This window comes from Dermacentor variabilis, chromosome 2 (genome assembly GCF_050947875.1).
Source record: "Dermacentor variabilis isolate Ectoservices chromosome 2, ASM5094787v1, whole genome shotgun sequence".
Lineage (NCBI taxonomy): Eukaryota > Metazoa > Arthropoda > Arachnida > Ixodida > Ixodidae > Dermacentor > Dermacentor variabilis.
This window is the reverse complement of record NC_134569.1, coordinates 6,436,256-6,463,219: the sequence shown is the minus strand read 5'-3', so window position 1 is coordinate 6,463,219 and position 26,964 is coordinate 6,436,256. Positions and strand designations below refer to the sequence as shown.

The 26,964-nt window shown below is 46.1% G+C and overlaps 1 long non-coding RNA gene across 1 annotated transcript in view; it reads right to left on the bottom strand.

Moving 5' to 3' along the window:
- The window catches only part of LOC142571312 (uncharacterized), a 57,894-nt gene extending 31,651 nt beyond the window's left edge, over positions 1 to 26,243 (bottom strand). Inside the window, exon 1 of the long non-coding RNA XR_012825843.1 lies at positions 25,715 to 26,243. This is a non-coding gene — a long non-coding RNA (uncharacterized LOC142571312). The remainder of the gene's footprint in view (positions 1 to 25,714) is intronic.
- Between the last annotated feature and the right edge of the window lie 721 nt (positions 26,244 to 26,964).

Sequence of the window (26,964 nt, the reverse complement as noted above, 5' to 3'; positions counted from 1 at the left end):
CTTTATCGTCCTCATGCAGGTATCTGCCAGTAGCCGGAACGCAGATCGACGCTGGAGAAGTACTCGGCACCCTGCAGGAAATCCAAGGCATCGTCTATTCGCGGCATAGGGTATACATTATTGCGTGAGATCTTGTTAAGTGCTCGGTAGTCGACACAAAATCGAACAGAGCCGTCTTTTTTCCGAACCAAAACAACAGGGGAAGACCAAGGGCTAGCAGAAGGGCGCGTATTATATTCCGTTGGAGCATGTCGGTGACGTTCTCGTCAATGACTTTCCTCTCGGCTAGCGATACGCGATATGGTCTACGGCGCATGATGGATGTACCGTCTGTCTCTATCCGATGCGTCGTAATCGAAGCCTTTCCCAACGAAGCTGAATGCGCGTCAAACGAAGCTTCATGTTTTTGGAGCAAAGCAAGCAATTGTTGTGACTGCGAAGGTGTCAGGTCGGAACCGATGGCAGCTGCAAGAGCTGAAGGAGATGCGGCCCGTCCGGTAGAAGGAACTTCAGAGGAAACTGGTTTAAAGGAAACAACAGATATAGACTCCGATTCGGTGGCGGAAGCCAATGTAGTGCCTGTAGGGATGAGAATTTTTCGGATGTCGGGTTTGTAGCGTAGAGAAGTGCAGAGCCATGATCTAACCTAACCAGCCCCAATGCAAAGGCAATCCCTCTTGCGAGACAGCGTGCAGATGGTAATACGAGCACGTCGCCGCAGTCAGTCACATCAGAAGTGATGGTAACGATGCTTTGATGGCGAGGAGGTAGCGCGGTATCTTCTGCAGCAAGAAAGTGAAGTGGTGCGTCATCTGCATGAAGTGAATAGGTCGTGTCGGTCATGTGGAGAACGCGTTGCCCACAGCAGATGTATAAATAAATATATATAAAAAACGGCCGTGGCTTAGCTTGGTTAAGCCTGGTGATTGCGAAGCAATAGTGTGTTATTCTCGGATCAGCTGGTAGTATGGCTGGTGGTAGTCTTGGGTTATGCTAGTGTTACGGCTTACAGTGAATCATCTAAGAGGTGAGAGGAGCGGGAGTTAGGCCGCCGTTGGTGGCTACCGCCTCGCCTCGCGACGGCGTGAGATGGGGCCCCGTTTTTACACAGCTGGTGTGACGTCACACCGACCGTAGCGCCCCTGGTGAGAGGAGCGGGAGTTAGGCCGCCGTTGGTGGCTACCGCCTCGCCTCGCGACGGCGTGAGATGGGGCCCCGTTTTTACACAGCGGGTGTGACGTCACTCTAGGTCACGTGGTGTGACGTCACGCAGTGAGGTCACGCTAAAGGTCAATGGTGCCTACCACCGCCTCGCCCCCAGGTAGCACACAAAGTCTTGAAAACGTCGTATTAAGGGATTCAACGTCTGAAACGGATTTTTGACCAAAATCGACGCATCAAAGACTTTCCAAACAAGATAGCTTAAAAACGAGGGGTGAATACGTTTTGAAAACGACTCAAAGCGCCACCGCCACGCCACGGCGCGTCAGCCTCTTTAGCGGCTTCTACAATATTCAACAACCCATCAACGCGATCCAACTTTGCGCTAGGTGGCGATACCGTCGTCAAATCATGTGACCAAGGTGGCCACGTGATTCGTGATGCCGGGCAGCCGGGCGTAGCCGGGCGAGCCGGGCATAGTCGCGTCGTCATGGCGTCGTCGCGTCACCGCACTCGCATTGCGCAGTGGTGTGTTTGCGGCTGTTCTGAACGTGCTGCCGCTGCCCTTTGCTATGTAAGTGTTGCAGTTTTGCTGTCAAGAAAACGATATTATGTGATCAGTTTGGGTTGTGCGATATGTTTGTGTGGTTTTAATTTGGAAATCAGTAGTGTTTTCAATTGTTATGTGACCAAGGCGGCCACGTTATTCGTGACGCCGGGCATAGTTGCGTTATCGCACTCGCATGGCACTATGGTCTGTTTGCGACTGTTCTGAATGTGCTGCCGCTGCCCTTTGTCATGTAAGTGTTACAGTGCTTTGCTGTCAAGAAAACGACATTCTGTGATTAGTTTGGGTTGTGCGATCTGTTTGAGCCGGGCATAATAGCGTTATCGCACTTGCATTGCGCTGTGGTATGATAGCGGCTGTTCTGAATATGCTGCCGCTGCCCTTTGTCATGTAAGTGTTGCAGGGTTTTGCCGTCAAGAAAACGACGTTCTGTGATTAGTTTGGGTTGTGCGATCTGTTTGTGCAGTTTAATTTGGAAATCAGTAGTGTTTTCAATTGGAGGGCGCGGAGTGGAGGGCACTAATCAGCTCTTCAAGTTCATTGTCATGTTATGTGAGGCGCCTTTTCACTGACGCTGTAATTAAGGCGTTAAGGGCAGTATAAGGACGAAAGTTAGAGGGACGAAATGGTGCCTGTGTGTCCCTAGCGTCGGGATCGGCCGCTATGCGTGATCCTAACAAGAAAGCATTTTGCAGAATGCGAAGAAAGGCGGCAAAATTTCTGTCTGTGCGCACCTTGCCGATCTCCGCAATAGAGCCGTCATCGTGGTATTTTAGTCTCCCGTTTAGCAAGAGTGTTGCAGACAAAGGAACTGGTTCAAACAGGCTTTTTTTTTTAATGATTCAGTACTAGTGCGGTATCCCAAAAGGTGAGGTCAAGTGCTCGCCCTATTTTCTTCGCTCGCGCTGCAGCGCACTGACAGAATTTTGCGTGCACCATACCGTGCTTTTATCGTTTGCGCTTCAGGTTCTCGATTGTGTTTTCGCCCCCTTTACCCACGTGATGGGTATTTAATGGTCTTACCGGGTACCACATGTGTCCACATATTGTGTCCAATATATGAAACGGCCAAATTCGATTTTATTTGACGCCTCAAATGGTAGTAATGTATTGAGTCCCTTGTAGCTTTGTGCTTGTTATCAATTTTACTATTTGGCGAATGGATACAGCATGTACGCTGCATAACTCGCTTGTGGATACTGCATACGTGAGTCGAGTATACCCTTGGTATAAAATAACTTGTATGCTTTAGGTGGTACGATTGTTTGCAGTTTGGGACATGTGTCGGAATGTACGCTGTGCGCCCTTCGCGCTTTACGGCGGCTTGCCGAGTTCGTGCGGGTGCCATGTGTGCGCATGGAGTTCGCGAAGCGCTCTGGCAGTTTATATATATATATATATATGTGTGTGTGTGTGTTCTGTTCACGCGCTTCACACAACAGGGCATGTCGCAGTTCTTTGTCCTTGTGCAACACATTTTCCTAGCCTACGTCTGTGCATTATTTGATACCGGTTTCACACGGGGCTCTTTTAGCCGCTATCCAGTCCGTTAAAAATCGAATTTCTCGGTCATGATTGGCTCCTCTGCGCAAGCTACGAGAGTGAGCCAGTCGCATCGATAATTTCGATCCGGATCGGGCTTGATCGCGATCGAGAGTGGTCGTGTGACACCGGTATTACACATGGCTCCCACATAGGGAACACTTTAAGTTCAATGCTACTGAGTGAAGAGCAAGTGCATAATATGCCAGTGGTGGTATGTGGGCAAGTCTCTCTGGTGAAGCCAATACTTGTGCATTCAAAACATTTCAATTACCAGCGTAGTGCATCAATGTGTCTACTTCGACAAAATGGAGCACCAGTGCAGATATCTGAACATACCTGTCCAGGGCAGCAATTGTGTCTAGATTGAAACCACTACCAGCATGTGCGGCAGTTCTATTTCCAGCAGCGGGACTGCACAATAATCAGTAGGGTGCTCTCAAGCTGTTTATCTATGAAACTCTGCCTGGACTGTGTGTCAAATATTTTTGGACGTGAAAGTGGGGGTGAATTGGTAAACATCAGTGGAACTGTGCCTGGACTTTGTGGCAAATGTTTTTGGATGTGAAAGTGTGAGTGAACTGGCAAAGAATTTGCTCTGGGCTACATGTGTTAAACGTTTTTCTCATTCAGAGTGCTTCTTTTTACTTTAGGAGACTGGAGATGTGCGCAAAGTGTGACATGTCAGTGTGCTAATTAATGTATTTGCTGGTTTGCAAATTATTCGTTGCAACTTTATTTTTGCCAGAGAGGTACAACTTTGCCTCTTGTAAAGGGCTTTTTAGATAAAACACTATTTATTATGACCATTGCTTCCTTTGTTACACAAATGCAGCTTCCAGTGCATTCCATTTTATTTCCATGTTTATGTAAGTTTCTAATATGAGGCTTGCATATTCATTTCTCACGTTCTGGAGTGGCAAGATGCAGCATTACTGTCTCATCATTCGCTGTACTACACTAGTGTTCACTTGTTACACTGAATCCCCCGTTTAAGTATTCTGTACTAATTTCACTTTATTGCTTTTTTGTTGTATGGTTATTTTTTTCGCCATTAACTTCTTTGATATATCCTAAAGGCAATATTTCCAATTTTGCATTGTTCCCATTTTTTTTATTTCTGTCACAGGATTGTTTTATGATGGTATGCGGTGGTATTTCTTTTTGTGCTCTTTTCAAGCTTCTAGATGACTGGTAACATTGCTTGGAGGCAGTTACCATCCAATTCATACTCTTGCATTTTTCAGTCTACTTCTTCCATTCGCTCCGATGTCACTTCTGCGTAACTCTAGTCCATCTAATAGCACGCGCACTTTACTATGATAAATTAGACACTTTAGTACACTCCAGGTTTTTCTGTTCATTTTTGTATGTGTACTTGGAATTTTGTTTATGTGCTAGTGAATGTTCACTTTCGAGTTCATTACGAATCCTTTCTGCGACTTTTGTCATTGTTGATGTACTTTTATTTCTATTTGCATTTCTCACACAGTTTGTTCGAACCTTGCATAACCATTACATTTTAATAAAGTGTTCTTGCTTTGTCACAATGTTCTCATTTCATGCACTCTTGGCATGAAGGGCTTGGTCTGGCCACCTGCCAAGACGTGGCCATTTGTTCTTTGCAGGAGGTCGTTCCCATTGTGGTTGTAAGCATCGTAGCTTACTAAAGGCGGTATTAAGGATTTATTGTTCCTAACAGGCTCATTTTCGTGCGACTTGGTAGAAGATGCGCCGGCCATGCGGGGAACAGTGCTTGGCACTGCGCCATGGTTCTTACAGTCAACACCGACGCTTCTACTCATCTGGGGCGCGATTGGAGATCGTTGTTCGAAACGCCCGATCAGTTTCACCTCACGCGATTGGCCTAGGCCGTGCCAACGGGTGCGGCTGACGACGTCTGCGCGGCATAGGCCAGTCGCGTGAGGCGAAACTAAACGCGTGTTTTGAACAACGATGTCTGATCGCGCCCGTCACCCGCGAAAATTAGCTTCAGATGATCGTAAACCTTTCAAGACCGCTTCTAGACCAGCTTTTTGATAACGTCCTAAAAACGTTTAGAAATTGGTTACGAATAGTTCTGGCAAAAGGATTACTTGTGTCTTTCCCAATCCTATTGCTAGACCAGCTTTTCGAATACGTCTTGCAGACCTGTTCTAGATCGTCTCAAGAAAGTAATTAAGCCGGACATTAGCAGAGATATCCGACGTTTTCCCGCCGAAGTTCTCTCATTCGTGTCTTCTTTGACCCGTTTTTATCGTCTTGGATAAACGCTACGAAAACGTTACGTATCTCTTTCATGCTACCTGGGTTGGCATGAAGGGCTTGGTCTGGCCACCTGCCAAGACGTGGCCAGTTGTTCTTCGCAGGATGTCATTCCCATTGTGGTTGTAAGCATCGTAGCTTACTAAAGGTGGTATTAAGGATTCATTATTCCTAACAGGCTCATTTTCGTGCGACTTGGTAGAGAATGCGCCGGTCATGCGGGGAACAGTGCTTGGCACTGCGCCATGGCTCTTACAGTCAACACCGACGCTTCTACTCATCGGGGGCGCGATTGGAGATCGTTATTCGAAACGCCCGATCAGTTTCACCTCACGCGATTGGCCTAGGCCGTGCGAACGACCTAGGCCAATGAGGTTTGTTTCGCGTGAGGCGAAACTAAACGCGTGTTTTGAACAACGATGTCTGATCGCGCCCGTTACCCGCGAAAATTAGCTTCAGATGATCGTAAACCTTTCAAGACCGCTTCTAGACCAGCTTTTTGATAACGTCCTAAAAACGTTTAGAAATTGGTTACGAATAGTTCTGGCAAAAGGATTACTTGTGTCTTTCCCAATCCTATTGCTAGACCAGCTTTTCGAATACGTCTTGCAGACCTGTTCTAGATCGTCTCAAGAAAGTAATTAAGCCGGACATTAGCAGAGATATCCGACGTTTTCCCGCCGAAGTTCTCTCATTCGTGTCTTCTTTGACCCGTTTTTATCGTCTTGGATAAACGCTACGAAAACGTTACGTATCTCTTTCATGCTACCTGGGTTGGCATGAAGGGCTTGGTCTGGCCACCTGCCAAGACGTGGCCAGTTGTTCTTCGCAGGATGTCATTCCCATTGTGGTTGTAAGCATCGTAGCTTACTAAAGGTGGTATTAAGGATTCATTATTCCTAACAGGCTCATTTTCGTGCGACTTGGTAGAGAATGCGCCGGTCATGCGGGGAACAGTGCTTGGCACTGCGCCATGGCTCTTACAGTCAACACCGACGCTTCTACTCATCGGGGGCGCGATTGGAGATCGTTATTCGAAACGCCCGATCAGTTTCACCTCACGCGATTGGCCTAGGCCGTGCGAACGACCTAGGCCAATGAGGTTTGTTTCGCGTGAGGCGAAACTAAACGCGTGTTTTGAACAACGATGTCTGATCGCGCCCGTTACCCGCGAAAATTAGCTTCAGATGATCGTAAACCTTTCAAGACAGCTTCTAGACCAGCTTTTTGATAACGTCCTAAAAACGTTTAGAAATTGGTTACGAATAGTTTTGGCAAAGGGACAACTTGTGTCTTTCCCAATCCTATTTCTAGACCAGCTTTTCGAATACGTCTTGCAGACCTGTTCTAGATCGTCTCAAGAAAGTAATTAAGCCGGACATTAGCAGAGATATACGACGTTTTCCCGCCGAAGTTCTCTCATTCGTGTCTTCTTTAACCCGTTTTTATCGTCTTGGATAAACGCTACAAAAACGTTACGTATCTCTTTTGTGCTACCTGGGCCACGGAACGGGCTGAAGTGCGACCAAAAGTAGTATTGCTTCGCAATAATAAAATATAATCACCAGCCTGTTTTATGTCCACTGCAGGACGAAGGCCTCTCCCTGCGATCTCCAATTACACCTGTCCTGCGCCAACCGATTCCGACTAGCGCCCTCGAATTTTCTCATTTCATCGCTCCACCTCGATTGCGTCCTCGATTTCCCTTCTCTTGATACCCATTCTGTAACCCTAATGGTCCAACGGTTATCTAACCGGCACATTACATGACTTGCCCAGCTCCATATTTTTTTATGTTAATGTCAATTACAATATCGTCTATACCCGTTTGCTCTCCGATCCAAACTGCTCTCTTTCTGTCTCTTAACGTTATACCTAGCAATCTTCGTTCCATCGCTCTTTGCGCGCTCCTTAACTTTTCTCAAGCTTCTTTCTCAGTCTCAAAGTCCCTGCCCCCATGTCAGCACTGGTAAAATGCACTGATTGTACACTTTCCTTTTCAATGATAATGGTAAGCTTCCAGTCAGGAGCTGACAATGTCTGCCGTATGCGATCTAACTCATTTTTATCCTTCTATAAATTTCCTTCTCATGATCAGGGTTCCCTGTGATTTATTGACCTAGGTAAACGTACTCCGTCACAGACTCTAGAGGCTGACTGGCGATCCTGAACTCTTATTCCTTTTTTCGGCTATTCATCATTATTTTTGACTTCAGCATATTAATCAACCCCACTCTTACATTCTCTCTTTTAAGGTCCTCAATCATTTGTTGTAACTCATCTGCATTGTTGCTGATTAGAACAATGTCATCGGCAAACCGAAGGTTGCTGAGATATTCGCCGTCGATCTTGCCGCCGTCGAAGGCTTCGGAGTAAGCTCCGAAGCCTTCCCAGTTTAATAACTTGAACTTCTTCCAAGCACGCAGTGAATAGCATTGGAGAGATTGTGTCTCCCTGTCTGACCTCTTTCTTTATAGGTATCTTCCTGCTTTTATTGTGTAGAATTAAGGTAGCTGTAGAACCTCTGTAGATATTTTCAAATATATTTACGTGAGCGTTCTGCACTCCTTGATTACGTAATGCCTCTATTACTGCTGGTATCTCTACTGAATCTAGTGACTGTTGAATCTAGTGAAGTGGAAGATTTAGCTCGGGCCCAACTCCGACGCGGCCTATTCAAATGCATGTAAAACGTAAAAATACCCCTGGACCGATTTTAATGAAATCTGTTGCATTTGAGATAGAAAGTTATAGTGACTGTTGTAAGCGGTATCTTGATTTAGGGCCTGAATTTTGTTAAAAAAGATTTTCAAAAATACGAAAGTTTGAAAAAATAGAAGCACGAAGTTTACAAATTATTAGTTCTGTATCAAGAAAAGATATCGCGGTTCTGTAAACGGCGTTCACTAGGTCATTGGAAGTGGACAATTGTGATACGTTAATTTGTTACGTTGTGTACAAGGGTTCTGCAAAAGCTGTATTTCCATATTACTAAGCTTTTTTGAGATCAATTTTGTCCGCTTTAGATGCAATATTAGATCCAAATCGCAGAATTGGGATATTGTTTTTAATTTATGAGTTGCAGAATTGCGAACCTGATAGTGTCGTTTTCTGGAAGTTTTCAGTGTTTGCCACTTTTTAGTAAAAAATTGACGACCTAAATAAAAAATCCCATACAAGCAGTTACTAGATTTCAAGTTTTTCTTTTAAATGCAACAAACCTCGCTAAATTCGGTGTAGTGGTTGTCGAGAAAAACGAATTCTCCTTTTACATTTAATTATAAAAGAGCACCCGAGCTAAAGCTACCTCTTAAGAACTACGACGTCGGGTATGTTCAATGAATCGATGTTGTTAGGAGAGAGCGGGGGGGGGGGGAAGTAAGCCGTTATATGTAATGAAAACTGAGAAGAAAAAAGTGTTGAATGTCTTCGCTCAGGTGTTTTTTTCGTCTATAGAGACCTTTCAGGTGACACACTTGAACACGAGTGAAAGCATCTCCGAAACTTGTGTGGAATGTTAGCAATGAAGTCAGGGAATGTTGTGCTGAAGTAGTGATGCTTTGCAGGTTTTATCTTTCATCTGAAGTCGGCGATAGCGGAGGTCAGTTTATTATTTCGAAATGGATTCGGCCTTTCTGCGTTAATGGCATATCTCTAAGTCATTACGCTACGCTTGAAGAACCTCGTACGATATCCAAGAATATTTCTTTTGAGGTCTGGAACGTTTCATAGGAATAAAATTGGTTGTGCAGAATAGCACGATCGGCTTCAATTCATGCCACAAAGTGTTGACGTCACAGCGCGTTTCAGAAGCTGCTTGGAGACGGACACCGAGTTCGTGCGCTCGGTGAGTGAGAATACCGACGTCATCTGCTCGGCGAATGTCGTGGACAGTACGCTCCAGCTCCAGTTTTGTTATGTTACCGCCTAGAGAAAGCGTGAATTTAGGTATGTCTTGGTCCGATATATCACAGATGCTTGATGCATCTCAATTGCATGAAGTGGGAAGTGGTCACTCATGAGTATGAGATCAAGAATGCTATTTGTAGACCATTGTGAGCGGGCTGGCTGGTCGACCACCTGGTGAAGGTTAACGTCATATCTGCAAGTGCGGCGGATGTGGCCGAGGTGTGGCGCGTGGCAACCGCGCCGACGTCGCCCACCAGTGCCGGCACGAACTGCATAGACTCCTGCAAAGCAAGCGCGACTTCGCCAACAGGGATTCGACAAAGGCAGCCAACAAATATGCCGGCGTCATTGTACAAGACTTTGCAGCACACAGCCTCCACACTGGGGACTTCAGGAAGTGCAACAAATTACGTGTCATACTGCAGAAGCAGGGCCACACCCCCACCTTTACGAATAACAGAGTGGCTTGGTGGATACATTTAGTGACTCTGTGGAGAGCCAGGTTTCAGGGATGGCCACTATATCGGCATTGTGCTCCAGTAACAATCCTGTTCGACTTTATTACTATATGCTTCTCACATTCATATTGAGCACTATTAGGGTGTCCACCTTGTTTGACCTCGGGTTGACGGACGGTTTCTTTCTATGCTTTTTTCATAGCGGTGCCTTCTCATTTTTTTTTCGTGATCCCAAACAAACATGCGCTCATTAACGTAGACTTTACCATATCGCGTTTTTCGCAATTGGATGTCGCACGATCCTAGAGTTTGTATCTAGCCGCCCGCGTATTGCAGCTAGTTTCCTCTCAGATATAAAAGTTAGAATCTTTAAGCTTATAGCCTTTTCGTAATATCTGAATGTTCTGTCTAGTGTTGAGAAGTCTGAATATCACTGGTTATGTTTTATTCCTTGAATGCCTTTATAAACGGTTACAGACCGACAGTGTTCTTAATAACTTTATCGTTGACAGCCGCTTCCAGACATTCGCTGCTTTCTCCCTCTGTCTCCGGCAGGCCATACAGTATTAGGTTCGCTTGTCCGCTCCGATTTTCTGGATCAATCTTCTAGTCTCTGCAAACGCGCTTTCATGTCGAATAGCTCTGTTTCGCCTCTATCGCTGTGAACACCTCCCTCTAACTTTTGATCCACCTGAACAAGACGTCCCTCTTTAGTATCTTTAATATCAGCAGCTATGTCTTTGAGTTCTTTGGCAAACTGGACCTTGTCATGTTCCGGGTTTAATTCTATTGTCGCCACACAACAATAGCAGTTCTCTTAAGAGGAAGCCTTAGCTCGGCTGCTTCTATCAATATACATGAAAAAGGATAATTCGTTTTTCTCGGCAACCACAGAACCAAATTTGGCGAGGTTTGTTGCATTAAAAAAAAAAAACATAAAATCTAGTGACTGTGTATTACGAATTTTTGATTTAGGTCGTCAATTTTTTATAAAAAGTTGTCAAAAATCGAAAATTTTCATAGAACGATACTATCAGAATGAGTTTTATTTCAGAATGAGTTTTATTTTCCTCAAGGAAAGGAAAAATGGACCTCAGACAAAAAGCTGCTCATTGAGCAGCTTGACGAGGCCTGAGGCCCTACAAGCAGTGGCAACAGCGGCAAAACAGCAGTGTATGTCGGACTAGAAGAGGAAAAAAAAAAAAGCAACTTGAGAAACAAAAAAAGAACTAAAAAGAAAAAAGAAAAAAAGAAACTGTTCGCACCAAGCTGTGAAGAACGACAACAAAAAGAAATATTTACACATACATACACCAATAACAAACCAATATTGTACACTGACATGTTATATTCACACGTACACACGCAAAAACCTGTAGAAGTGGCGCGCATACGCCCCTATATATATACATATATGTACACCTACATATACATATACACGCGTACATGGTATATATACACACACACACCATTCAAGTGCACACATGCTTAACTTCAAGTTAAATATTTTATGAAGAATGAGCTGTTATAAAAAACGGGGAGCGAGAAAAAGAAAGTGAAATTGGACAATGTGTGCAAAATCATTCCACTCTAGTCCACACAAAAGAACGCCAAATGCCCAATGTAAACTGCATGATATAAATCTGTTGCCGATTAAGCTATACTGTTTAAAAAGTATTCAATTAAAGCACGTTTATTTATTGCGGGGCCATCAATTAAGGTTGTATTATTGTTCAGGGTGTAAGGTATTATATACTTTAACATTTGTTGACCGTAATTCGTTCGAGTTTTGGGAAGACACAACTTTTCTAATTGTCGAGTGTTGGCTGCCGGTACACGTTCCTTGAGCATTGATATTCTGATAAGGAAGTTAGTACGAAACGTGGTTTTAGCGGTGAATAAAGATACAATAATGTGCGGTAGCATAACACTGATGGGCAGAATTTTTAACCGAATAAAAAGCGGTTTGGAATGTGCGCAGTACTCTTCGTCTGCAATGATACGAATGGCTTTCTTTTGCAGGCTCACAATTCTATTCATGTTAGTCGGTGATGCCGTGCCCCAAACAAGATGACAATATGCAATGTGTGATTGAAATAATGAAACATATATCTGTTTTTTAATGTGCACTGGAAGAATGCCACGACACCGGGAAAGTGCTCCAACAGCTTTAGATAAACTTAGGGATACGTAATTAGTGTGCTCAGTCCATCGAAGGTGCTCATCAAATACAACACCCAGTGTTTTATGGTGGCTAACGACCTCAATAATATTATTGCCTAGGTTAATGGTTAAGTTAGTCCCTATGTGACGATTTATAGCGCGGAAAATAACAGCTTTTGACTTAGTTGTATTTATTTTGAGATTGTTTAATTTAGACCAATCTAAAAGGCTGTTTAGGGCATTGTTTGCTTTTGAATTTATTTCTGTAACCGAAAGACCAGAGATAAATAGGGAAGCGTCGTCGGCATAATTTACAAAATCAGCTTCTGTCGAAATTGTTATCACATCGTTTATATAAACATTGAAAAGAAAAGGTCCTAATATGCTGCCCTGAGGGACGCCACATTTCAGATAACGTTTGGATGAACAAAAACCATCTATGTTCACTATTTGTTCACGGTCTTTAAGATATGAACTGAAAATTTGAAGTGTCCTTCCCCTAACGCCGCACTTGTTTAACTTGTCTAAGAGAATATTATGGTCTAGACAATCGAAGGCCTTACTGAAATCCACAAAGATTCCTAGTGTTAAGAGTTTGTTTTCAATATTCTGTAAAATAATTTCTTTTTGGACTAATAAAGCTGATTCTGTAGAAAAACCTTTGCGGAAACCGAATTGAGAGTGTGATATTAACTGATTAGCATCAAAGAAGTTCTGCAGACGTTTGAGCAGAATTTTTTCTAGCACTTTCGAAAAAAGAGGAAGAATAGAGATGGGGCGATAATTACTCATGGAGTTTTTCGAGCCTGACTTGAAAATGACTGTAACCTTAGCCAGTTTCATTCTTGCAGGGAAAACACACGATTCTAGTGAAAGGTTAATAATATGACTCAAAGGAAGTGCAAGAAAGTCAGCGACAAACTTTACTGGTTTAATTGTGAGGCCTTCTACATCAGAGCTGGAATTATTTCTTAAGGACATGAGAACGGTAAATACTTCTGATGGATCTGTTGGGCTAAGAAATACTGAGCTGGTTGTTTCATTTGAAATAACAGAACACGCATCTGCGTTATATTTTGCTGTTGCTTGCTCGGTGAAGAAGTTGTTAAAGCAATCGGCTAATAGTACGCCTGATTTTGGTGACCCGTCGATAATCAATTCGCCAATGTCATTCGAGATATTTCTATGGTTAATTACCTCATTTATTGCACGCCAAATTAGCTCAAGTTTACAACTCTGAAACTCAGCAATGAGAAATGATATCACAATTATGTGAATTGCATCTCATAATACATCTAAAGCGGACAAAATCGATATGTCACACATGAATCTAAAAAAATTTAGTAATGTGGAAACACAGCTCTTGCAGAACCCTTGTACACAACGTCATATCAACTCAACAATAGACCATATTCACACTATCAATCAGGTGATAGAGAAATGTGCGCAATATAACCAACCCTTATATATAGCTTTCATTGATTACGAGAAAGCGTTTGATTCTGTCGAAACCTCAGCAGTCATGGAGGCATTACGGAATCAGGGTGTAGAAGAGCCGTATGTAAAAATACTGAAAGATATCTATAGCGGCTCCACAGCCACCGTAGTCCTCCATAAAGAAAGCAGCAAAATCCCAATAAAGAAAGGCGTCAGGCAGGGAGATACGATCTCTCCAATGCTATTCACAGCGTTTTCACAGGAGGTATTCAGAGACCTGGATTAGGAAGAATTGGGAATAAGAGATAATGGAGAATACCTTAGTAAATTGCGATTCGCTGATGATATTGCCTTGCTTTATAACTCAAGGGACCAATTGCAATGCATGCTCACTGAACTGGAGAGGCAAAGCCGAAGGGTGGCTCTAAAAATTAATCTGCAGAAAACTAAAGTAATGTTTAACAGTCTCGGAAGAGAACAGCAGTTTACAATAGGTAGCGAGGCACTGGAAGTGGCAAGGGAATACATCTACTCAGGGCAGGTAGTGACGGCGGATCCGGGTCATGAGACGGAAATAATAAGAAGAATAAGAATGGGCTGGGGTGCATTTGGCAGGCATTCTCAGATCATGAACAGCAGGTTGCCATTATCCCTGAAGAGAAAAGTGTATAACAGCTGTGTCTTACCAGTACTCACCTACGGGGCAGAAACCTGGAGGCTTACGAAAAGGGTTCTACTTAAATTGAGGACGACGCAACGAGCTATGGAAAGAAGAATGATGAGTGTAACGTTAAGGGATAAGAAAAGTGCAGATTGGGCGAGGGAATAAACGCGAGTTATTGACATCTTAGTTGAAATCAAGAAAAAGAAATGGGGGCATGGGCAGGACATGTAATGAGGAGGGAAGATAACCGATGGTCATTAAGGGTTACGGACTGGATTCCAAGGGAAGGGAAGCGTAGCAGGGGGCGGCAGAAAGTTAGTTTGTTAGTGTTAGTGTTAGTGTGTTAGTTAGGTAGTTAGTTGAGATTAAAAAGTTTGCAGGGACGACATGGCCACAATTAGTACATTACCGGGATAGTTGGAGAAGTATGGGAGAGGCCTTTGCCCTGCAGTGGGCGTAACCAGGCTGATGATGATTATGATGATGATGATGTACACAACGTCACGAATTCACGTAAGACATAAATTGACAAATCGAATGTGCCCGCTTTGAACGATCTAATGGATGCCGTTTACAGAACCGTGATATCTGTTCTTGACGCAGAGCTATTAATTTCTGAACTTGGTGCTTTTATTTTTTTCCAACTTTCGAAGTTTCGAAGAAGAGAAGAAGAAATAGAATAATGTAGAAGTACCTCACATGAGCTCCGACTCCGATTTTACTAAGCACAATTCCTTTGTGTCCGGAAGTACATGTTTATGTTTACGCGGACGACATCGCATTTTTTACGTCCGCAAATAATATACATTCACTACAACAGTCGTTGCAGAATTACTTAGGAATGCTGGAGACATGGCTAGAGGGGTTATGCATGTCGTTAAATATTACCAAAAGTGCGGTATTAGTATTCCCATTAACTGCACAGGTGCATATATCTTTACAATACCGACAGGAAATCATTCCTCAAGTTGACGAAGTTAAGTACCTTGGTGTCATTTACGATGGCAAACTCACCTGGCGCAGTCACATTGAACATATTAAAACAAAGGCAGAACTAGCCGTAGCTATGCACCGCCGGCTCAGCCACCGTCGCTCTGGACTACGCAGGGATACCTTACTGATGATATATAAAATGTATGTTCGGCACATATTAGAATTCGGCTGCGTGATATTTTCCGGTGGCCCCGCCTACAAAATTAAACCTCTCATACTTTTAGAAAGAGAAGCTCTACGGTCACGCCTTGGGCTACCTAGATTTGTTGCCAACGCTGTTTTATATCAGGAAGCTCATATACCCACCCTAGATTGCAGATTCCGCATACTTACGGTTCAGACATTTTTAAAAATTTATGAATATTTAAAAAGACGTACGCAATATGCTTTTGCCACTGAACCTGCTGAGTTTTTCCAAGTATCGTGGTCGAGATTCCACAGTCCTCAGATAGTATTCGCACAAGCACAGTTACAAAAATTGGATGTATCCATACGCCAAGTTTACCATTTAAATGATGCCTTTACAGACCTCAAAACTGAGTTCGAGGACATATTTCCTAATCATGCTAAACTATTACCAAGGTGAGATTTAATTATCTTACACGGCCACCTACACCAGCTAACCACTGACAACGTAATAGCTACTGACGCTTCTGTGTACAATGAGAAGGCAGGAGTGGGGATCTTCTCTGAATCTCTTCAATGGTCCTACTCCCTTCGCCTTCCCAACTTCACACCTATATTTCAGGCAGAATTATTAGCGATGATATTAGCATTTCGAAAACTCCCCGAAAAAGACCCATTAGCTGTTATCGTGACCGACTCGCTATCTGTATGCAGAGCACTAACTGCATCTTTAAATTCCGCAATTCAAAGAACATTTCGTTCGATGGTACCTCCGTACTTACGAAAAGTATGTTTGCTTTGGGTACCGGGACATCATAGGTTGCACTTGACTGAAATGGCCGATTCACTCGCACGAGCATCCCTGAACGGCCATATCATATCTGTTTTGCCGGCATCAGCTTATGTCACCGCGGCTAGGTACAGAAATTTCGATATATCTAAATATTCTGCAATATTCATGCTAACACCGTGTTCTGAATTCCACCATCTAGGCTTCCCATGGAATATTAATTGGTGTCCTTCAAGGCAATTGGAAGTACCTTTTACAAAATTGAGATGTCGTTTACCTCCTCTAAATTTTTACTTACACAGGTCTGGTCTCGCTATGTCCCCTCTATGTTCATTTTGCAGTGCACCTGAAACTATCGAACATTATTTTCTCTCATGCCGCCGCTTTCTAAGACAAAGAAACAAACTTGGCCTATCGCTAACCTCGCCAAGCATTCTTTCTTTTGGGGCGACTTCGCTGGGATCCAGCCACAGGGATGCTTTTCTTGCAGTTTACAATTTTATTAGAGAGACAAAAAGAGTACCTTGCTGATTTTCTACAATTATCTATATTTTCTATTATTTCATTTCTTTACGTTAAATTATTTATCAATATTCTTAACAATATTTTCATTGCAAGTCTAAAGTACAGTTCTATCGTCCCACGCTCCATTATTCAAATCTAGTTTCCCTATACTTCTAACCTCACGGAAAACTGCCTGCTTCTTGGCCAATCCACCATACTGGGTACGCCCCACTGTCTGGGACACAAGACAAGACAAGAGCTCCGACTTTTTCACCCCACAGCGACCGTCAACCTATAGATTGCCTGGAAGTAACCATCACCACGACTGCGGGAAGTCATCCGGACGACGAAGAGCTCAACGTCTCGGCGAGTGCTTCCATATCCATCCATAAAACGCCACATTTCGTGCCCGGTTCGCCGGCCGCCGCGTTAGCCCTAACGCTGGTTCGGCAGCCCGGCATCGATACCAACTCATCAGGCAGCTATGGAAATAGAAGTGGAGGGGACTGAAGTCGCCCCAGAAGAACTAAACGAGGCAGGGTGGCTCGTCGCCTATAAGAACCTAAAGCGAAGCAAACCAAGCCTTACCGAATACAACGCCATACCGCGTACAAGAACTAGTTCGGTACGCGTCGGCAAGTGCCGAAGCCTCCACAGCTGCCGGATGACGACTTCAACGTGGTTCTCCGACCACGTGACGGATTCTATACAGCCAGCCGGAGCTCCGCACTCATCACCGACAACATCATGAGAACGGCCGCTCTGGAAGCGGCGACGCAACTAGAAGACACGATCCGAATCAACACCAGCCAAACTATCATTATTGTCAGCACACCAAGAGAAGACAACGCCGTCAAGTACGGCCAAATCAAAGAGCTCAAACTACAAGAGAAAAGATTCAGCATGACTACCTACATTACGGCGCCCGAAAACTCCGCCAAAGGAATTATCCATGGAATTCCGGATTACGACTCACAAGAAGACATTACTAGAAGTTTGGCGCGTAACATCACCCGGGTCTTGCATGCCAGGCGCATGGGCAAGACGTCCTCAGTTATCATCGTTTTTCAAGGTGAAAAAGTACCACACTACATCAACTACCGAAATACTGCGTACCGATGTCTTCTGTACAAGAAGAAGATCGAAGTGTGCGGAATCTGCCGAAAAGTCGGCCACCGGGACGATGTGTGCCCAACCCCGACCGAGAAATGTTGTATTCGGTGCGGCAAGCAAAACCCGCCAACGGACCATGACTGTGAACTAGTGTGCGCTATCTGCAACGGCAACCATCTCTCCGGCTCAAAGCAATGCATGATGCGTTTCCAAATCCCCTACATCATCCGACAACGACAGTGGCAAAAACTCGCGATGGAAAAACAGAGCCACCCCAACGAGGGCAGGCAAAGTAGATCGCGAGAACGCCGATCGACGCAGAAAGTCAAGAAAGCAGTGCAAGCTTTTTTCCCGGAGGATCGAGCAGCAGGAGCCGATCTCGATCTTACCCGAGGCTAAGCTCAAGTCCGAGCGCCACCGACTCCGGCGGGACGTCGCGGGACCGGTCGAGTTCCGGGAGACGAACGATCCCGACTAACAGCGCTCCGCAGGTGAGCTGGGCTAACATGGTCTCTTCTCCCAATGCTCAGTATCAGACATATCCCCAAGATTCGAGAAACGAACATATGATTACTGAACTTGCCAACCAGATGCTTCAGCAACATCAGGAGAATGGTGCCCACTTGCAACAAATAAGCGCACGTCTATAGACGCTCTGGAAACCAGAACCACCAACCTAGAGTCTCGGGTAGCCGCGACCGAAGCCAAAGTCCTTCTTTGGGAGTCGAGATTCACATCCACGGCCTCCGGCTCCCTTAAGGGCGTGGCATCCAAACACTATGACCGCCCATCCATATCCGAAATCTCCGCACCGATCGCTGAATCCCAGCCACCTCAATATGGCTCACACTTCTAGCTACAAGATCTGGCTGTGGAACTGCTGTGGGTTTCGCCCCAAATAGGGGAAACCTTCAGCAGTTCGTTCGGGGTAAGGAGGCGCCGGATATCATTGCCCTTCAGGAGACGGGAGGCCACGCAAAATTGGCAGGGTAGAATCCTATAATGCTTCTGGGTCGGATTCCACCACCGCTATTCTAGTTCACAGAAATGCAACAGCCATTAAACATGATATTGAAGAAGTCGACATAGACCACGTCTTTACTGAACTCATCGCTAAACATAAGGAGGGTGGGAGCATATTCGTCCTTAATGTCTATAGTAGCCCAAAGTGCCGACGCCACAAGTTCGGAACTCTATTTGGAAAGGCTCTCAGAATCTCCAAAAAAAGGCCATATTATTACTAGGTGACTAACGCTCCCCAACTGCATGGGGATACCGCACAGATGTAGTCAAAGGTCGTAATCTTTGGCTAGAAGTCCAACAACAGGGACTGACTCCCATCACAGACCCCCAGACACCCACCGGTATCGGGAATAGTGTCAGTGTTGACACCACTCCCGACCTAACTTTCATCAAAAACATAGGCAACTATGATTGGACTAATACCGGGGAAAGCCTCGGTAGCGATCATTATATCATAGAAATCCACATTCAGGCGGGTCCATCCCGCAAGAAGGGCAAACGAGTCTCGCTCATGGAATGGGACCGCTTCCACCAGATTCGGGAGACAACCGCCACCGAGCATATAAACAATCTCGAGGCCTGGATCGGGGATCTCAGAGATTGCGTGAAACGCGCCACGAGGGAAATCTCTGAAGGCGATGGTCTGGTCGAGGTGGATAGCCGCCTCCTACACTTGTAGGAAGCCAAAAAGAGCATGCAAACCCGCTGGAAAAAGAATATACTAAACCGTACACTCCGCTTGTGCATCGCGCAAATCAACATGGAAATCGAGGACTACGCTAACCAATTAACCAAACACCAATGGGAGAAAGTATGCGACAGCATGCAAGGACAACTCTGTCTATCCAAAACGTGGAATCTCCTCCGATATCTTATGGACCCGGAAAAGAGTAAATCTGAGCAGAGGAAATAACTCAATAAGATCACTCACCAATACCAGGGCACGAACGATGAGCTCCTGACAGAGCTCAGAACCCGGTACATCGGCAAAAATGCACAAATCCACCAGAAGCCATACGCTGGTCCGCAGAATCTTAAACTAGACGCACCCATTCTAGAGGCTGAAGTAGGAGCCGTCTTGCTGAAACTCCGAACTAAATCTGCACCAGGCCCCGATGGCATAATAAGACCCTCCGAAATCTAGACGACGCATCTATAACTGCCCTAACAGAGTACTTCAACCGCTGTTGGGAAACAGGTTCTATCCCCTCGCAATGGAAGCATGCACAAATAATATTCATATCTAAACCTGGTAAGCGACTACAGCTCGAGAGCTTACGCCCGATCTCTCTGACCTCGTGCGATTATCCCTGAAGAGAAAAGTTTATAACAGCTGTGTCTTACCAGTACTCACGTACGGGGCAGAAACCTGGAGGCTTACGAGAAGGGTTCTACTTAAATTGAGGACGACGCAACGAGCTATGGAAAGAAGAATTATAGGTGTAACGTTAAGGGATAAGAAAAGAGCAGATTGGGTGAGGGAACAAACGCCAGTAAGTGACATCTTAGTTGAAATCAAGAGAAAGAAATGGGAATGGGCAGGACACGTGATGAGGAGGGAAGATAACCGATGGTCATTAAGAGTTACGGAATGGATTCCAAGGGAAGGGAAGCGTAGCAGAGGGCGGCAGTAAGTTAGGTGGGCGGATGAGATTAAGAAGTTTGCAGGGACAACATGGCCACAATTAGTACATTACCGGGATAGTTGGAGAAGTATGGGAGAGGCCTTTGCCCTGCAGTGGGCGTAACCAGGCTGATGATGATGATGATGTCATACTTAACCGCCTCCACAATTTTGCGGAGAACAACAACCTATTCCCGAACTCCGTAATTGGCTTTCGCCCAAAACTTTCCACGCAAGACGTCATGCTTCCGCTTAAACATCAAGTTCTGGACCACATATCCAAGAATGGTACCCGGGCTGTCCTGGGCCTTGATCTTACAAAGGCCTTTGACAACGTAGCACATCATGCTATATTGGAGAATCTGCAGTACCTAGGTGTAGGCCAGAGGGCCTACGACTACATTAAAGATTTCCTAAACCACCGCACAGCGGAACTAAGATTCGGAGAGCTACAGTCGTACAAGATCCCTCTTGGAAGTCGTGGCACACCACAGGGATCAGTCTTGTCCCCATTCCTCTTTAATTTAGCAATGCTACGATTACCGGAACAACTTAATCAGATTCCAGATCTATACCACAGTCTGTATGCCGACGACATCACCCTGTGGGTGGTTAAAGGTAGCGATGGAGATATAGAAACCACGCTATAACAAGCTGTAGACACGGTTGAAAAGTACGTGACCGAAAAAGGCCTCGCCTGCTCCCCGCAAAAATCAGAACTCTTCCTACTCAGAGCCCCTACAAATTGTAAATCCGACACTGCACCACCCCCAGAAATCACTGTGCAAGCCGGATGAGGCGCGACCCCGGTGGTGACCACCATCCATGTACTCGGCCTTTTCATGAAAGCTCACGGGCGCAACGGCAACACAATTCATAACTAGAAGCATGCGTTCAAGAGACGATGCGACTCATCTCAAGAATTGCCATCCGACACTCTGGCATGAAAGAAGCCGACCTCATAAGGTTGGAACAAGCCTTCGTACTCAGCCGCATCACTCCATACCTATGCCTCAAAGCGGCTGAGAGAGAGAAAATAGAGAGAATTGTCCGGAGGGCCTATGAACAGGCTCGTGGGCTACCTATAAGAACAGCCAACGCTAAATTGCAAGCCCTAGGTGTGCACAACACCCTCGAGGAACTTGTGGAAGCGCACCTTATATCTCAATACGAAAGGCTAGCTCAGAGTGCCGCCGGGCGAAACATCCTCCAGAATCTCGGCATCAACTACGAGTCGATGCAAAACACTAAAGTAGACATTCCTCATGATCAGAGGCGCCACCTCAAAATTAACCCACTCCCTAAAAACAGCGACCCCGCATTCCACAAGAGAGAGAGAGAGAGGGCTCTTTATTGGAAAAACAGAGAATTTTGCCGGCGCGTATATAACTGCTGGCATGCTACTCTGTACAGGGATGGGGAATGGGATTAAAAGATTCCAGAAAAGAGTTCGAGAAAAAAAGGATAAAAGTAAATATGAAATGTCCGAGTGGACCTGATACTAATATTTACAGGTGACATGGCGGGTAAATTTAAGCTTTTGTAGAGGAAGGATGCAATGTTTAAAGCTTTCCTATTTGACCAATTTCTGTCAGGTAATTGAACAATAAATCCAAAACCCGTCGCTGTTTTGAAGGGCCGGGCATTGGACCTAAGATGCTCGGTAACGTTAACGGTTCGTGGCAAATCAAGTCCATTTGGTGCTCAAAAGATTGTCTCTCGTCGCGGTACGCGGGACATTCTAGTAATATGTGCTCAATTGTCTCTAAGTTGCGACAGTTATCACAGTATGGGTTAGTGGTAAGTCCTATGCTGTACAGATAATTGTTCGTGTATGCCACGTTCAGTCGAAGACGATGGTACAATGTCTCTGAGTGTCGAGGAAGTGGTCGTGGAATTTTTGGTCTCATTTCTGGGTCAATGTAACGTAGGAAGTTATCTTGGTGAAGCGGCAGATTCAAGATGCGGTCTTTTTCTTGATAGGCATATTTTTTTGCCATGTTTGAAGCATCGGCTTTTGTAAAATATGTTCTTTTGAACTTGCGGTATTGGAGTCCATTTCTGGCGGCTTCGTCCGCTCTTTCATTTCCCGAAATGCCGGCATGGCCAGGTATCCACTGGAACTTTATGCAATGCCCAGCAATCTTAGCCCTGTGGTGAAGATAAGCAATGTCAAATGCTGCTGGTTGATTATTGCAACGCTTGTGCCTGTTCCAGATACTTTGTAGGGCTCCTTTTGAGTCTGTGAAAATCACCCATGTCCTTGGCGGCTGCTGTCGAAGTACATACACAAGGGCCTCCTTAATGCCATATAGCTCCGCTGAAGTAGATGATGTCGCTCGCTAAAGACGAAACGAGAATCGTTGCCCTGTAGAGGTTACAAAAAGTCCGCATGATGAACGATGTGGAGTTGTAGAGCCATCTGTGAAAATGTGCGTTGCGGCTGCGTATTCTTTGTGCATATATTCTAAAGCTATCTGATAAGTCGCTGCCTGAGGCATTTTCTTTTTCGCACTGATTCCAGGTATATATGGCACGATTTCCAGTGGGGACAGTGTCCATGGTGAAATGTTTCGCGGCATAATTTGTGACGCCTGAGCAGGAATCGAAATAGATATGCTTCCGACGGCCGAGCGGTCAAAGCCCTACATCAGAAATTTCACGCCTTCAAAGACGTAGTCTATGTCGACGCAGCAGAATACATAGAACACAACTGTATGTCTCTCGCAGTGGTGGGCTCCTCAGGTCAAATACGCGCTGGTGGTTCAATCCGCACCAGAAGCTCTGAAACAGCGGAAGAGGCGGCTATCACTTGGCAATAGCCTCCACACATTGTCATTACATTATTAGCGATTCGAGAGGAGCAGTACGCAATTTTGCGAAAGGTCGGATCTCGCCTCCCGTAAAACACATAGTAGACACCAACCAGCACCCACGACCAATCCAGATCATTTGGGCACCAGCACCCTCCTCCCTACCCGGCAACGATGCCGCCCACACCGCCGCTCGAGGACTCGTCAGCCGAGCACCCGGACGGCTCACGCTAGCATTAGAGAGGGATCGCATGGTCAGTTACCAGGAAATAACTCAGCACTACAGGTCAGCCAGGGCAGTGTACCCGCCAGCACACAAATCGCTTAACAAGCGACAAGAAGTAGCTTGGAGACGACTTCAGACAAACACCTACCCCAACCCCGTAGCCTATCACCACTACTACCCGGACCAATGCCCTAATACATGTAACCATTGTAAGAAAAAAGCGGATCTGTTCCATATTATGTGGTCGTGCCCAGCAGAGAATCACACAAATCACGACATAAGTAATACTGAGCAGTGGGAGGCCGTGTGGCTCAGCTCCATCCCTGACCTGCAGGCCACCAAGAGAGCAGAAGAAGCCGCCCGAGCGCAGGGGCTCGTGGCTGCCTAACAGCAAGGTCCCATCCGTCAACACCTTGCTTTCAAATAGAGTCTTTACTCACTCACTCTTCCAACTTTCGAAATTTTCAAAATTCGATCCTTTTGCAAAATAAATGCCCTGAATCGAAATTCCGCTTCCAACAGTCGCTAGAATTTACCATTATCTCTCAAATGCAATAAACTTCATTGAAATCGGTCCAGGGGTTATCTCAGAAAAGCATTTCTGCGTTTTACATGTATTTGAATAGGCCGCGTCGGAGTTGGGCCCGAGCTAAAGCTTCCCCTCAAAATGTGATGTCGATGCAAATCGACACACAACAGACAGAATCAACGGGAAAACGGGGGTTCTGTGGGCATAGCATGCACTACAGTCGTTGACAACCTAAGAATTACAAACAAGCTCCACCCACAAAAACGGAGTGCATCTGCTCTTAACCCCTGAAACAGAGTCGAGCCCCAAGTCCTGGGCCACTTACAGTTGTATACAACAAACTATTTCCCGGACGACAAGCGGTGTTGCGCGTTTAAAACAGCTCTTTCTTCGGTACAGATCTGTCTGTGTCACTGGTTTCAGAACGAAACTTGAATGACTAGGACATGTTTTATGGGTGATCCGGATATCACTGCTCATCTGAAGTTGTTATTCTAGCTTGAAAAAATTAGCCCTTATTTTCCAATTAGCCCAGCATTTACATTAGTATATAGACATATGGGGCAGAAACTTGGAGACTGACAAATAAGCTTGAGAACAAATTAAGCGCCGCGCAAAGAGCGATGGAACGAAGAATGCTAGGTACGACGTTAAGAGACAGAAAGAGAGCGGATTAAATAGCTCGACATACCCCTCCCTCACACGCTATCACACTATATACCCCGACATCTACCCGAGCCAGACGTGCAAGGTCTGTAAAACTGAATCGGCAACACTCCCCCACATGCTATGGGAGTGCAAAGATCAATACCAAGACCTTAATTCTGTGACCCTCTCGTCGAGATGGCACGCCGCCCTGCGCAGCTCCCATCTCGACGACTAACTCTGGGCGACCCAGCAGGCCTACGAAGCGGCGAAGAGGCAAGACCTCGACGTCCCATCGTGGGAGGCCTAGGCCCAGCCGACTGAACTGCTGGTCGTCATTAAAGTTTACTCTCTCTCTCTCTCGGCAGGTCATGTAATGCGTAAGTTAGAAACTGGCGCGTTCGCTATGGTCCGTGGGCCACAGAAGACAGCAGGACGGAGACGAAAGGCCACCATCGCAGTCACACGTAATCTTGTTCTCAAGCATGCGTTGTGGTACGTAGTACGAATGTACTGCTCAAAAGCTTTTGTTCCAGAATTCAGGAGAAATAAAGCTGGAAATGCTGAGCAAGAAATCAGCCCACGCAATAAACAGAATGGGCGCAAAGAAAAGGGAAGCGCAGTCGAGGACGGTAGAAGGCTAGGTGGCGCGATGAAATGATGAAATTTGAGGGCGCTAGTTGGAATCAGTTGGCGCAGGCCAGGGGTAATTGGAGATCGCAGGGAGAGGCCTTCGTCCTGCAGTGGACATAAAATAGGCTGATGATTGCATTAGTAGAGCAAGGCCACTAAACTGCGAGTGGACTCCCGCTCTCTGTGCTTGTGATGACCCTAATATGAGACAAAGGTTCGCGCACTCAAAAGGTTATGACGGTTCTCTTAGGCAGAGCCTCCGAGAACCCAATTGAGGACAAAGCCGTTGGTTTGAACCCACACACAAACTTTTAATGAAACAAAAAAAAAAGCTTAGAATAAGTAGAAGAAAATAGAAAACATAAAAGAAACACTCAAATAGGCATAATCGCAGAAAGAAACACACATGGGGCTTGCATGCGGTTAATGAGTACGCGAGTCCGGGCTTGCCCCGAGGGCAGGGACGCGTAACAGTCTCGACGCGGCGACGCGGCGACAAGCAGGCGAAAGGCGTGGCGCCGGTCTTACCATAGGTCGCGGTGTAAGCTGACCGACCGGGCGACCGGAACTGGCCAGCTCTGTCTCGGAGAAGTAAAGCAGGCGGCTCGATGGCACGAGCAGACGGCGGCGGCGTTCTGGTCGGGCAGCTGGGTGTAGAGCTCGGGCCCCTAGCCCGACTGCTCTTGTCCTGCCCACGGGCACAGAAGCTCGAACGCCGGCCTCGGGCAGCAGGCGGCACGACAGACGGGGCGGCGTTCTGGCCGGGCAGCTGGCGTAGAACTCGGGCCCGTAGCCCGACTGTTCTCGTCCTGCCCACTGGCGCAGAAGCTCACCGGCCTTGAGGAGCTGGCGGCACGCTCAGGTAGACGGGCGACGCACAGGAACAGGTTGGCAGGAGGCCGCGGTCGGGTGAAGTCCTGGTGGCTCGGGTCGGGAACCCGACGGCCCGTCTTCATCGACCGCTCCGGTGGTTGACCTCCTCCTGCCGTTGCTTCCTGGAACTCTCCTGGCGTCTCCCCTGCGTCCCCTTGCGTGTCCTCCCTTCTGCCAGCGCACCACGCTTTTTCTTCTGTCTGGCCGATTAGGCATTCTCGGATTGGCTGCCTTACGCCCCGTGGTCTTTTCTAATTGGTTGCTTTTCTTCTTTTTGTTGTTTTTCATGCACCGCGCGTTCTCGTGCCGGACGCTCTTCGGCGTCGTTGTTTTCCTTCTTCCACCTCGGCGCGCGTGCATTCAGCGTCGTCTGCTCCTGGCCGTCCCGATCACCGCATCATGTCGCGCACCACACATCACAGTGCTCAGAGGTGAAGGGTAGGTGCACACAGTTTTTGTGGGTCGTGCTTGTTTATAACTATTAGGTTGTTGCCGATTGGCAGAAACTGGTCGTTGAACAGACAGGGTAAACCATATCGACTAGCTTGGACGACGAAGACGAAACGGTTAGATGCCACCATCGCAGCCACCCTGCCGCGCTCACTGAAACTGTGTAGGGGGCCTTCCATACAGATGCTGTGGAACGGCGCGGCATGATGGACGCGCAACTGCGCAGGTGCACATACTACTGTCGAGTGACATGTCCTGCAGTGGTGAATCGCGAAGACCATCCTGAACGTGCAAATCGTAGAGCTTGATAGGTCGCGCGTTGCTTTGGTTGGCCTGCGCGAAGCTGGCGCGTTCGCGATGGTCCGTGGGCCACAGCAGGACGGAGACGAAAGGCCACCGTGCGTTGTGGTACGTAGTGCGAATGTAGTCCTCCTCAAAATCTTTTGTTCCAGAAT